This window comes from Rhinoderma darwinii, chromosome 1 (assembly GCF_050947455.1).
Source record: "Rhinoderma darwinii isolate aRhiDar2 chromosome 1, aRhiDar2.hap1, whole genome shotgun sequence".
Lineage (NCBI taxonomy): Eukaryota > Metazoa > Chordata > Amphibia > Anura > Rhinodermatidae > Rhinoderma > Rhinoderma darwinii.
In genome coordinates, this window is record NC_134687.1 from 494,282,450 (window position 1) to 494,296,178 (window position 13,729).

General features: G+C 43.3%; 1 long non-coding RNA gene across 1 annotated transcript in view; it reads right to left on the reverse strand.

The window, feature by feature from the left end:
• LOC142659405 (uncharacterized) overlaps positions 1–11,730 on the reverse strand; it is a 97,465-nt gene extending 85,735 nt beyond the window's left edge. Inside the window, exons 1-2 of the long non-coding RNA XR_012850321.1 lie at positions 11,543–11,730; positions 7,878–7,948 (exon numbers count right to left, since the gene is read on the reverse strand). This is a non-coding gene — a long non-coding RNA (uncharacterized LOC142659405). The remainder of the gene's footprint in view (positions 1–7,877; positions 7,949–11,542) is intronic.
• Positions 11,731–13,729: the final 1,999 nt, after the last annotated feature.

Sequence of the window (13,729 nt, forward strand, 5' to 3'; positions counted from 1 at the left end):
GTGAAAATGAAAAAATCTGAGCTAAAACTACTTTTTTAGTGAAAAGATTTTAATTTTTACGGCCGAATTCCAAGAAATTCAGCAAAAAACCTATGGGGTTAAAATATTCACTATATCCTTAAATGGTTTCTAAAATGGTATCTCTTTGGAGGTGTTTCCTATGTTTTGGAACCACAAGACATCTTCAAACCTGACATGGTGCCTAAAATATAATCTAATAAAAAGAAGGCCCCAAATTCCTCTAGGTGCTCCTTTGCTTCTGAGGTCTGTGCTTCAGTCCATTAGAACATTAGGGCCACATGTGGGATATTTCTAAAAACTGTAGAATCTTGGAAATAAATATTGAGTTGTGTGTCTCTGTGAACACCTACTGTGCTACAGAAAAAAATAGATTCAAAATGAATTTCTGCAAAAAATAAAAATAAAAATGTAACATTTTGCCTTCACTTTGCCTTAATTCCTGTGAAATGCCTAAAGGGTTAAGAAACGTTCTAAAAGCTGTATTGAATACTTTGAGGGTTGCAGATTTTAAAATGTGATTTATGGGGCCCTCAAAGCCACTTCAGAAGTGAACTGGTCCCTACAAAAATAGGTTTTGGAAATTTCCTTGATAATGTGAGAAATTGCTGCTAACGTTATAAACCCCGTAATGTCCTAGAAAAATAAAAGGATGTTCAAAAAATGATGCCAACATAAAGTAGACAAATGGGAAATGTGAGCTAGTAACTCTTTTGTGTTGTATTGCACTCAATCTTACTAACATATACATTTCAATTTAGAAAAATGCAAATTTTTCCCTACATTTTGGCCTTTTTTTTTTTACAAACACTTTTTTTTTTTTTTTGACCAAATTTTACCACTAACAAAGTACAATATGTCTCGAGAAAACAATCTCAGAATCGCTTGGATAAATAAAAACATTCCAAAGTTATTAACACAGAGTGACACGTCAGATTTGAAAAATATTGTCTGCGTTTTCAGGCTCAAACTAGGCTGCGTCATTAAGGCAGGGTTGCCAACCGTCTGTAAATTTACGGACAGTCCGCAAAAACCCAGTGGTTTTTTTCTGCCGTCCGTAGCGTCTGGCAGAAATAAACACTGTCCGGGATTTCCTCTTTTCCCTCTGATTATTTGCACTGCGCATCCACCAAAATTTACATGCGCAGACGCAGTGCAAATAAGAAGGGAACCGCAGCCGGCAATTAGGAGGAGAGCGGCGGAGGAGGAGGAGCCTATGACTGCCTCTGACTGGGATGACCTCAGTCAGAGACACACAGACCATCATTGGGTCGGTGTCGGGACCAGTAACGTGTGAGTCACCTGGTCCTGACCTCATGTCCAGAGACCAGGCAGGGGGGTGCGGGTGGATTGAGTGTCCGACCAGTCACAGCCCCGCTTGTAGCTTTCCTGTGCTTAATTAGCGTGGGAAAGCTACAAGCAGGGCTGTGTCTGGTGAGTCTCACAGTCACTCCCAGTGCACGCTGCATGCGGCAGCGAGTCTGACGGAGTCTCTGACCAGTCACCACCCACACGCAGCAGACAGACAGACGTTGCAGGCAGGATAGACTGAGATAGTGCCTGCGATATTGAATGGACCCTCAACTACTACTGTTTCGCAGGTATTGAATATGATAGCTTCTATAGTGTAGTGGTTAGCTTGTTTGCCTAGCATTTGGAAGGTCGCGGGTTCAAAGTCCAGCATGTTTTTTTTTGTTGCTTTCTGTTTGTCTCCGTTCGCTAGGTTTCCGTTTTTTTGAACGGAAATAAAAGTTCTGCAGACTGCACTTTTGTTTCCGTTTAAAAAAACGGAAACCTAGCAAACGGAAAGCAACTGATACAAAAGAATTAACATTGAAATCAATGGTAATTATAATGGAACCGTTGCTTTTTCGTTTAATGTATCGATCCGCTCTTCTTCTGACAGAAGAGAGGTAAACGTATAGAAACGCTAGTGTGAAAGAAGCCTTACTTTAATCATTTTTTAATTCAACTTCAGTTGTGCCCGTACTCTTCTTTTTACTATCCCACTCGCGTAATCACTTATAAAAGGTGTTAGTTATTCTTTTTATTATCACCACAGGGCCCATATAAGTGGCCTGGTCCACCTTAATGCCTCATGCACACGATAGTGTGCGCCGGCTGAGTCCTGTCAGTGATCCGTGGAAAGATAGGACATGTCCTATCTTTCCTCGGATCTGACAATTGAGTCAGTTTTCACAGACCCGATTCACCCGCTAAAGTGAATGGGTCCGTGAGAAAACTTTAAAAACGGCCTGAGTGGCATATCGGTCGTGTGTAAGAGGATTATGCTATGTTAACATTTTGTTTAGTTAATGTTTATTGATTTTTTTTCTAAATAGAACAGGCCCAAACAATGGACTAACAAATAGATAGACAACATATCAAATACAGATCAACAAAACTGATACTAGTAGACGAAAATTGCTGTATATTTTCTTTCAATTATTTTTATTGGAAATTTCAGAGTAGAATAAATATACAGTGTATATATAATATCAAAGGACAATATCAGGCTCGAGCTCCAATTAGAGTAAAATAGTAGCAAAGGGAATACTGTGGTATCATGAGTTGGAGCACATATTTACAAAATGGATCAATTACATAAGGCAATACACTGCTTTAACAGTAAGTAACCGAACAGAAATTGTAACATTAATGGAGTAACATTCCAAGGGGAAAATAAATAAGAACATAGAGGGATATGGGATCACACGTTAGGGATGAGATTAGGAAAGATATGTTATGGGACGTGGAACTAAGGATACTATTGGAGGGTAGGGTAGTATCAGTGCACTAATGCTACTGTTGAAAATGGGACAAATATGAACTCGGTTAATGATGCACAGGTTTAAGACCCATAGTTGGTTATTTGTTGGACCAGCTGAGAGTGTATTGAAAGTCAATGGCTCCAACATAAACAGAAACTATATATTTTCCCCTTCTATAGAGCCAACATTTTCTCAGATAGACCATTAAAGGACATTATAGAAAGAAATTCACTCGTTGAGGGCACAAAGCTTTCCATCTCCAAGCTAACAAAAGACGTGCAGAATGAAATATGTGGTACAAAATGGTTCTAATTTGAATTGGGAATATTTCTATGCCGAGCAGTAGAAGGGCCAGCTCGGGTTTTAAGGATGTGAATGTTGTACAAAAGTTAACTAGAAGCCTGGAGTCCTAAAGGGAGATATAATTGTGCAATTTCAAAATATATGAAATCGTGTTTCTAGAACTCTGCAACCTCTCTAGCATATCGTGGACTTATTTGGTTGAATGCGGGATAGTCTTATGGGGGTATAGTACCATCTGAGTAATAATTTTTGGTATTGCTCCAAATGGGAAGGGTGCAGAGTTGATGTTGTAGCCCCAGAAAGGGCAGAGTTCCAGTTTGCAGGAGAGAACGATTTGGCAAAGTCTTTCGCCCAGTTGAGAAATTGAGCTGTTTTCTTGAGAAGTAGGAAATAGATAGGTTTGATGCCTTTTTGTGTGGTCCGGGCGAGGTTTCCAGGTCAGCTGAAAGTGACTGTAAGGGCCTGTTCACATCAGAATTGGGCTTCCGTTCATCGGTTCTGTTCGACCTTCCGCTATTCCGCTCGATTACACCATTGTTTCCATGAAAAAAAATTGAAACTTTACTGAGCGGAAACCAACTGCAACGGAAGCATTACCATTGAAATCAATGGTATTGCAAACAGAAGCTATGGTTTGTGTTTGGCTTTCCGTTCATCGGTTCATCCGACGGAAAGGCTCACCAGAATCAATGAACGGAAGCCCAGCGCTGATGTGAACACACCCTAACTCCGTATGACGTTGAGGACGGTTTTTGAGAAATTTGTTAATCTGTATGTATTTATAGTGGTCAGAGAAATTATATTTAATCTGGAGTTGAGAGAACAGAAGCAGAACATTGTTAAGAAACAAATCAGTGATGTGGCCAAATAAATAGATTTATTTGTTTATGAATAGAGATGTTGGTTGGATCAGAGGGTATAAGTTAGAGCAGTGTTTCCCAAACTGTGAGTCGCGAGCCCCAGTGGGATTGTGTGAAAACCAACGGGGGTCGCAAGTGCAACTTACTGATGTCCCTGTTTCAACTGTGTCTGCGTCCTCAGCACGCACATACAGTTGAATCTAATTCTGGAGCAGGGAGCTGACGGCTCTTTGCTCCAGCATTCACTTTGTAATGCTGGCCGTGAGCGGCTTGGCGCAGAAAGCTGCGTTGATGACATTACATCGCGACTGTCTGTGCCGAGCCACACACTGCACAGACAGGAGGAGCAGAGGGATCTCCACCACTTGTCATGGAAACGGGGATAGGTGAGTAATAATTTTTTTATTAGGCACTATTGGGACATTATACTGGGTATGAGAGGCTGTTATAAGGCAATATACTGTATGGGGCAGCTGTCGGGGCATTATACGGTGTGGGGGCAGCAATGGGGCAATAAACTTTATGGGGCAGCTATAGGGGAATTATTCTGTGTTGGAGGGTAGCTTTAGGGGCATTATATTGTGTGTGGAGGCACTATAGGGGTATTATACTATGTGGGGGCAGCTATAGGGGCATTATACTGTATGGGAAAGCTATAGGGGCATTATCCTGTTTGGGGGCACTAAGGGATCATTATACTGTGTGGGGGCATTAAGCTGTGCGGGAAAGCACTATAGGAGCATTATACTGTGTGGTACAGCTATAGGGGCATTATACTGTGTAGGGGCAGCTGTAGGGGCATTATCCTGTGTAAGACAGCTATAGAGGAATGATCCTGTGTGGTGGTACCTATAGGGGCATTATACTGTGTGTGGGCACTTATACGGGCATAATACCATATGGGGCACCTATAGGGGCATTATCCTGTGTGTGGGCAGCTATAGGGGCATTATACTGTGGGGGGCCACTGAGGAGTCATTATACTGTGTGGGGAACCCACTGGGTTGGGGTTCACTCAGATGTGTGTTGGCACCTTTGCTAAACCCCTAGCTACGCCTCTGATGGACAGGTTGGATCTCATGACCCACCATCAGCGGCCATAGTCAGGCCTCAGCGACGCACAGCAGCAGGATACCTTGAGCCAGCCCCCTCCCATGCCTGCACTATTATCGTTGTTTTTGATGTTGCAGGGACTTATTTTTAGAATGGAACTAAGTACCGGCATCTAGTTACGAATGATGTTGACATACGACAGACGAAATGGGGCTAAGTACGGTAGTGGGGGAAGCACTAAGTTAGAGAAAAAGAGGAAGAAAAGAGAAAGTAGGAAGAAAAATAAGAGGAGAAAAAAAGGAAGAAAAAGAAGGAAGAAGAATATAATGAATTAGAGGGAGGAAAAGGGGTTGTTTGAGGGCAAAGGGAAGATTCTTTGAGAAGACAATATCATAACATAGACCACAGATCCAGCTCAAAAGCGTGACTAATTTATGTTAAGAAAACAGGTTCAGGAAATCTGGAGAACTCCGGAATAGTATCCAGAATTGCCAGATTGTGAAAATGATTTTGTTGTCTCCAGAGTTCCCTGCTAAAAATTCCTCCATACGATTTAGATAATGCCATGGAGGGTGTAAGTGTGGTACCCCAGTATGTGGTATAGTGGCTGTCCTTACGAAAAACCAAATTACGATTCTGCTTATGTGAGATAATAGTACCAGGCAGTATTGAAAGTACAGCTGCCTGGGGAGAGTTATTAACCCTTTTCCCACTAGTCAAATTGTACAGTGAAAAAGCTTTATCCAAAAAGGGCTTTACCTTATTGCATCCCCACCAAACATGTAGCATTGTTCCCTTCTCCGCTCCGCAGGGCCAACAAGTCTCTGGGATGGATGGGTAGATGCTATGAAGTAGCATCAGGTATCAATACCATTTTCTTGAGAAGCACAAACCACTAAAAGTTTGTGTAAGCAAAGGAAAGTCTTTTGTCAATCCAAGGAGGACAACAAGAAACCTAATTCTTGCTCCCAAGCTCAAATTAAGTTGAGATGGCCTTTAGAAAGAGCTCTTCAAAAGAGGTAGGAGTAGATTGGAAAGAGCACTGTACCCTGGGAGTACTAAAATTTGATTGTAAAAAAAATTATTGTATTTGTGTATATTCTAGGCAAGAAAGTCTGGATGTAGAATTTCGGGTTGTCAGTTCCCTAAATGTGGGAAAAGAGGAGCCAGAAGTATGTGATGAAATAGTGGACCATCTGCCGCCAACCATTTTAAGAAACTCTCTCTAGTAAGGCTTGGAGGGAATGCCGGACTGGAGAATAAGGGTGCGAGTAGACGATTTATCCAAGACTTATGCAGCCCATATTTTAAGTGTAGATTTTATTAGTATTGCATGTGATTTTATGGGTAACCTATCGATCGTTTGGAGCCAAGGAATATATTTTAGAGGAGAAAGAGCATGCATTTGCCCTATGGTCACCCATTGTTTACTGGGGAAAAACATCCTTTTTAAATGTGTTCATACACCCAAACGTTGAAAATCTCTGTCTATAATATTAGGAAAGGTCTTTAAGCGTGCGGTCTAAATGGGATTGGTAATTTAGAGTATAGAGTTTAGTATAATCTGACGGGAGAGACACCCCCAAGTATTGGATGGCATGTTGTTGCCACTTGAATAGGAAATTTTCAGTGAAATGTCATTTCTTTAGAAACGTTGAGGGCTACTGTTTTTGTGACCCTAATTGTTATGGTGAGGTGTTCTCTTACCAGGATGTATAGTAAAGCTACATTCATATGACCGTTTGCAACCTCGGAAGTGAAATACAGAAGTTTTTCATGCCCAAGGTACTCCAGTGCGGGACGCGTTATTACGATCCCTCATAGACTAGATTTTATAGAGGGATGTGTGAAACCGCAAGAAAATAGGACATGTCCTATTTTTTCACGGACCCTTCACACAGACTCCATTGAAACAACGGCCGTGTGAACGGCCCCATTGAAATACAGCCGTTGTTTTAAGGGCCGCCACACGGACGAGTTACATACTCGTCTGAATGAGCCCTAAGGATGAGAGTGGTCACCCTTGCCTGATACAGTTATCTCAGGCCATATGAGGAGTGTACAGGGAGAGGATTTTGCTTAAAACTTAGGACCTAATCCTATTTGCTTAAGTGTCGCTGTCATAAAGCCCCAGTGAACACGGTCAAAGGCCTTCTTTGATAGTTAGCTGAGAAGCGATGAAGGAGGTTTAGCTTTGAAGGGTAAAACTAAGGTTTTGTTGGTGTTATCTCGCGCTTCTTATCCCCTGACAAACTATACTTCTGTGTAAATGATTGAAGTGAGAAGAGATGCCTATCTGTTGCCAGGGTTTTGGAGTTACATTCGAACAAATTGATGGGTCCTTACCCAGTTTCGGCAAAACACTGATGTGTACTTCCAGCGATTGGATAAGAAGGGGTGAGCCGTTAGAAAGGGTCATAACTTTTGTAAGGAATGAGTGAGCTGTTCCTGAAACAAACTTCTATAATACACAGAGGTGAATTAAACGGGTCCTGGACTTTTCCTGGGAGAGTTGTTTTGACGGCTGCACCTTTTCTGAACCTGTAAAACCCTCCTCCAATGCCTCTTTAGAGTCATTATGCAAGCGGGAAATGTAGATTCTGCTATGTATTTATCAATATGATCAGAAAGTGATTGTGGATTCATATCTGTAAATTGTCCCTTGATGTTATAAGGATGGGAATAATAGGATCTAAAAATGTCAAGAATTTCATTTGTGTTATTTTTGTCAGTTCCATCCGATCTTTTTACATGTTGTCTGTATGTAGATGGCCTTACCTGATTTGAGTGGAAGATAGCGGTTTTCCACATTTGTCTGAAGTATCCTTAAATAAATATTTGAATTAGTCCCAAAAACGGTAATTACACTTACCGGTAATTTTGGGTCCTCGCACCATGACAGCACCACCGGAGAGAAAAGGCCTACCCCCAGGGACAGGAAACCTGGAGATAAAAAGTAGGCCCCCCTCCAATGTGAATTACAGTGACCCAGAGAAAAGTTTAGTCATTGCAGTTTAGTTAAATAGATACAAATTATATATATATATATATATACACACACACACACACACACACACACACACACACACACACAGGGGCGTAGCTAGAGGCTCATGGGCCCCGATGCAAAAATTCTTACTGGGCCCCCCCCCCGCCCCCGCCCCCCCGCAAACTTCTCATGGCCGACGGTCCGCAGCTTTCAGCTGCATCGCTGGGTCTCCTAAGTGACCCAACAATGCAGCACTAGCAGCCGGGGGCGTCACTAAGGCTGGGTTCACACACCCTATTTACGGACGTAATTCAGGCGTTTTAGCATTGAATTACGTCCGAAAATGCGGCTCAAATGCGTTGGTAAACATCTGCCCATTCATTTGAATGGGTTTTCCGATGTTCTGTGTCGACGGTCTTTTTTTTTTACGCGCCGCTGTCAAAAGGCAGCGCGTAAAAAAGACGCCCGCATCAAAGAAGTGCCTGTCACTTCTTCAGACGTAAATGGAGCCGTTTTCCATGTACTCCATAGAAAAACAGCTCCAATTACGTCCGTAATGGACGCAGCAAAAGACGCCTGCACATGCCATTCTCCTGAAAACAGCACCGTCATTTCAGCCGTAACGGACGCTGCCGTGTGGACATACCCTCAGGGCTTAAAATGTCAGGGAAATAGCCCCAATACATGTGTGTCCGCCCCAAAAAAAGTGTGTATAAGAGACAGCATAGCATATCTATAGCACTACGACCCTATAAACTATGGATAGGATTAGATACAGTGGCTCAGCAGACAGTATCACACATGATAGGATTAGATACAGTGGCTGAGCAGACAGTATCACACATGATAGGATTAGATACAGTGGCTGGGCAGACAGTATCACACATGATAGGATTAGATACAGTGGCTGAGCAGACAGTATCACACATGATAGGATTAGATACAGTGGCCCAGCAGACAGTATCACACATGATAGGATTAGATACAGTGGCTCAGCAGACAGTACCACACATGATAGGATTAGATACAGTGGCACAGAAGGCAGTATCACACATGATAGGATTAGATACAGTGGCTCAGCAGACAGTATCACACATGATCGGATTAGATATAGGGCCCAGCAGACAGTATCACACATGATAGGATTAGATACAGGGTCCAGCAGACAGTATCACATGATTGGATTAGATACACAGTTCAGCAGACAGTATCACACATGATTGGATTAGATACAGGGCCCAGCTCGCTGACATTGCGGCTCTAGCGCTGGACCCAGGATAGGTAAGAATAATAATTTTGCTTCTTTATGTGTTACTGATTATTTTTGTGTGTTTGTGTTTTTTTTACAGGTTCGGTTGTTGGACTTCGGATTCGAGGACTTCAATGACGGCGTTTTTTTTATTCTCAATAAAATGGTTAATGAGGGTTGTGTTTTTTTATTTCAATGAAATATTTTTTTCTATGGGCTTGTATCTTTTTAAACTTTATTATCACCGCATTAGTAATGGCCGCTGGCTCATTGACAACCTCCATTACTAAAGCGGGGCTTAATGTTAGCCGGTGCAGAGGCTACACTAACCCCCATTATTACCCCGGTACCCACCGCCACCAGGAGCACTGGGAAGAGCCGGGTACGAACCAGTACCCGACCATCTGTAGTGACGGGCAGGCACCGGGGTGGCCACAGGCTGGTAGTATTAGGCTGGGAAAGGCCAAAAACAGTGGCCCTTCCCACCCTTGTAATGCTGCCTGCTGCTGTGTTGCATCTGGCTGGTTATGAAAATTGGGGGGGACCCCACATCGTTCTTTCCAATTATTTTTTATTTTTTTAAAAGACGTGGGGTCCCCCCCATTTTTCATAACCAGCCAGATACAATAAAGCAGCAGCAGCAGCCTAGCATCACCAGGGTAGGAAGGGCCACTGTTTTTGGCCTTTTCCCTCCTGATAATACCAGCCTGCGGCCACCCCAGTGGCCGACCATCACTACAGATGGTCAAGTACTGGATCGTACCCGGCTCTTCCCAGCACCCCTGGTGGCGGTGGGTACCGGGGTAATAAAGGGGGTTAGTGTTAGCCTCTGCACCGGCTAACACTAAGCCCCGCCTTAGCAATGGATGCTGTCAATCAGCCGGTGTCCATTACTAAGGCGGTAGTAATATAGTTTAAAAAAAAACACAAAGACATAGAAAAAATATTTTATTGAAAAAAAAAAAAACCCACACAACCCTCATTAACCATTTTATTGATAACAAAAAAAAAAAGCCGTCATCGAAGTAGTCCTGGAATCCGACGTAGTCCAACGACCGAACCTGTAAGAAAACACACAAAAAATGATTAGTAACACGTGTGTTAGGCTTAGATACAGGGCCCATGTGTGATACTGTCTGTGGGACCCTGTATCTAAGCCTACCACAATGTAGGCTTAGATACAGGGTCCAGCAGACAGTAATCTTATACAATATAAGATTACTGTGTGCTGGGGCCCTGTATCTAAACCTACAGTGTGGTAGGCTTAGATACAGGGTCCCACAGACAGGATCACACATGGGCCATGTATCTAAGCCTACCATGTGATTGTCTTAGATACAGGGCCCAGCAAACAGGATCACACAATCTGTGATCCTGTCTCATGGGCCCTCTAAGCCTGCTACATCGTAGGCTTAAAGGGGTTGTCCAGTCCCTAAACATTGATGGCCTTTCCTCAGGATAGGCCATCAATAGCTGATGTGTCTGGGTCCTACTCCCGGGACTTTCCTGGTTCCGGATCGCAGCGGAGGTCCTGACGTCACAGCGCTATGCGCCGCGCACAACATCGAGAGGACAGAACTTCCGCCGCGGCTGAAGAGGAAGGTAAGATTAGTTGACTTGACTGGCGGGGTCCGACTCCCGGGACCCGCCAATAAGCTGTTTTGAAGGGGCCGCAGCACTCGTACGAGAGCTGCTTCCCCTTCATTTCACTACTCGCTCACTCTGTGAATCGCCGACACCGATTCAGTGTGACCGCAATGAAGGGGAGCAGCTCTCGTACGAGTGCTGCGGCCCCTTCAAAACAGCTGATTGGCGGGTCCCGGGAGTCGGACCCCGCCAGTCAGGGCAACTAATCTTACCTTCCTCTTCAGCCGCGGCAGAAGTTCTGTCCTCTCGATGTTGTGCGCGGTACATAGCGCTGTGACGTCAGGACCTCCGCTGCGATCCGGAACCAGGAAGGTAAGGTCAGTCTGTTACTATAGTAACAGGGGCCCGCGGCCCGAGTTACTATAGTAACTTTTTATTGATGTGGTGTAGGGGGCTGTGGGCCCCCCTGGCTTCGGGGCCCGGTCGCAATTGTGACCCCTATAGCTACGCCAGTGTAGATATGAGATAAATAGATAGATAGATATTAGATAGATAGATAGATATTAGATAGATAGATAGATAGATAGATGAAATAGATAGATAGATACTTTGTCCTGCTAAACTGTCAGCCCTGAGGTGTGACTGCTCAGCATGACAGACATACATACACACAGTGAAGGGGTTAAGAGCTGGATTACTAGTTGCTACTTACATCTGCTGTGGGGTCAGCAGCTCGTACTGCAGGGGAGCAGCAGACACGCACACCATCTTCTTGCTGTAGCCATTCCTTTCCCTCTGAACAGGTCACGAGGAAGAGGGAAACAGCAAGAAGTGAGCTGATTGGGTGGACAGTACAGTGGGCGGGCCTGGGTCTCGTAAGATGAGTGGATTCATCTATCATTCATTTTCCACCCTCTTGTTCCCCCTCCACGCAATGACTCTCTGACAGCTGAGCTGCCACCAATGCTTTAAGCTACATTACTGGGTCTCTTTTGTACCACAGCAGGGACCCAGCAATGTAGAGCAATCAATGCAGCGCTAGTGTGGTGAGGGGGGCCTGCGACCCCTATAGCTACGCCACTGCACATACATATGTATATCATGTATGTACATACACACACAAATATATATATATATATATATATATATATATATATATATATATATATACATACACACTACCGTTCAAAAGTTTGGGGTCACCCAGACAATTTTGTGTTTTCCATGAAAACTCACACTTATATTTATCAAATGAGTTGCAAAATGACTAGAAAATATAGTCAAGACCTTGACAAGGTTAGAAATAATAATTTTCTCCTTCAAACTTTGCTTTCGTCAAAGAATGCTCCATTTGCAGCAATTACAGCATTGCAGACCTTTGGCATTCTAGCTGTTAATTTGCTGAGGTAATCGGGAGAAATTTCACCCCATGCTTCCAGAAGCCCCTCCCACAAGTTGGATTGGCTTGATGGGCACTTCTTGCGTACCATACGGTCAAGCTGCTCCCACAACAGCTCTATGGGGTTGAGATCTGGTGACTGCGCTGGCCCTCCATTACAGATAGAATACCAGCTGCCTGCTTCTTCCCTAAATAGTTCTTGCATAATTTGGAGGTGTGCTTTGTGTCATTGTCCTGTTGTAGGATGAAATTGGCTCCAATCAAGCGCTGTCCACAGGGTATGGCATGGCGTTGCAAAATGGAGTGATAGCCTTCCTTATTCAAAATCCCTTTTACCTTGTACAGATCTCCCACTTTACCAGCACCAAAGCAACCCCAGACCATCACATTACCTCCACCATGCTTGACAGATGGCGTCAGGCACTCTTCCAGCATCTTTTCAGTTGTTCTGCGTCTCACAAATGTTCTTCTGTGTGATCCAAACACCTCAAACTTCGATTCGTCTGTCCATAACACTTTTTTCCAATCTTCCTCTGTCCAATGTCTGTGTGATTATGCCCATATTAATCTTTTCCTTTTATTAGCCAGTCTCAGATATGGCTTTTTCTTTGCCACTCTGCCCTGAAGGCCAGCATCCCGGAGTCGCCTCTTCACTGTAGACGTTGACACTGGCGTTTTGCGGGTACTATTTAATGAAGCTGCCAGTTGAGGACCTGTGAGGCGTCTATTTCTCAAACTAGAGACTCTAATGTACTTGTCTTGTTGCTCAGTTGTGCAGCGGGGCCTCCCACTTCTCGTTCTACTCCGGTTAGAGCCTGTGTGTGCTGTGCTCTGAAGGGAGTAGTACACACCGTTGTAGGAAATCTTCAGTTTCTTGGCAATTTCTCGCATGGAACAGCAGTCATTTCTAAGAACAAGAATAGACTGTCGAGTTTCAAATGAAAGCTCTCTTTTTCTAGCCATTTTGAGAGTTTAATCGAACCCACAAATGTAACGCTCCAGATTCTCAACTAGCTCAAAGGAAGGTCAGTTTTATAGCTCCTCTAAACAGCAAAACTGTTTACAGCGGTGCTAACATAATTGCACAAGGGTTTTCAAGTGTTTTCTAATCATCCATTAGCCTTCTAACACAGTTAGCAAACACAATGTACCATTAGAACACTGGAGTGATGGTTGCTGGAAATGGGCCTCTATACACCTATGTAGATATTGCATTAAAAACCAGACGTTTGCAGCTAGAATAGTCATTTAGCACATTATGTATAGAGTGTATTTCAGATTAATTTAATGTTATCTTCATTGAAAAAAACTGTGCTTTTCTTTCAAATATAAGGAAATTTCTAAGTGACCCTAAACTTTTGAACGGTAGTGTATATATATGTACAGTATATATATATATATATATATATATATACACATATATATATATACACACACACAAAACAAAAAAGTCAACGGCTCGGCACTACTCACAGTCCTCACTTTTCCTGGGAGTGGGTA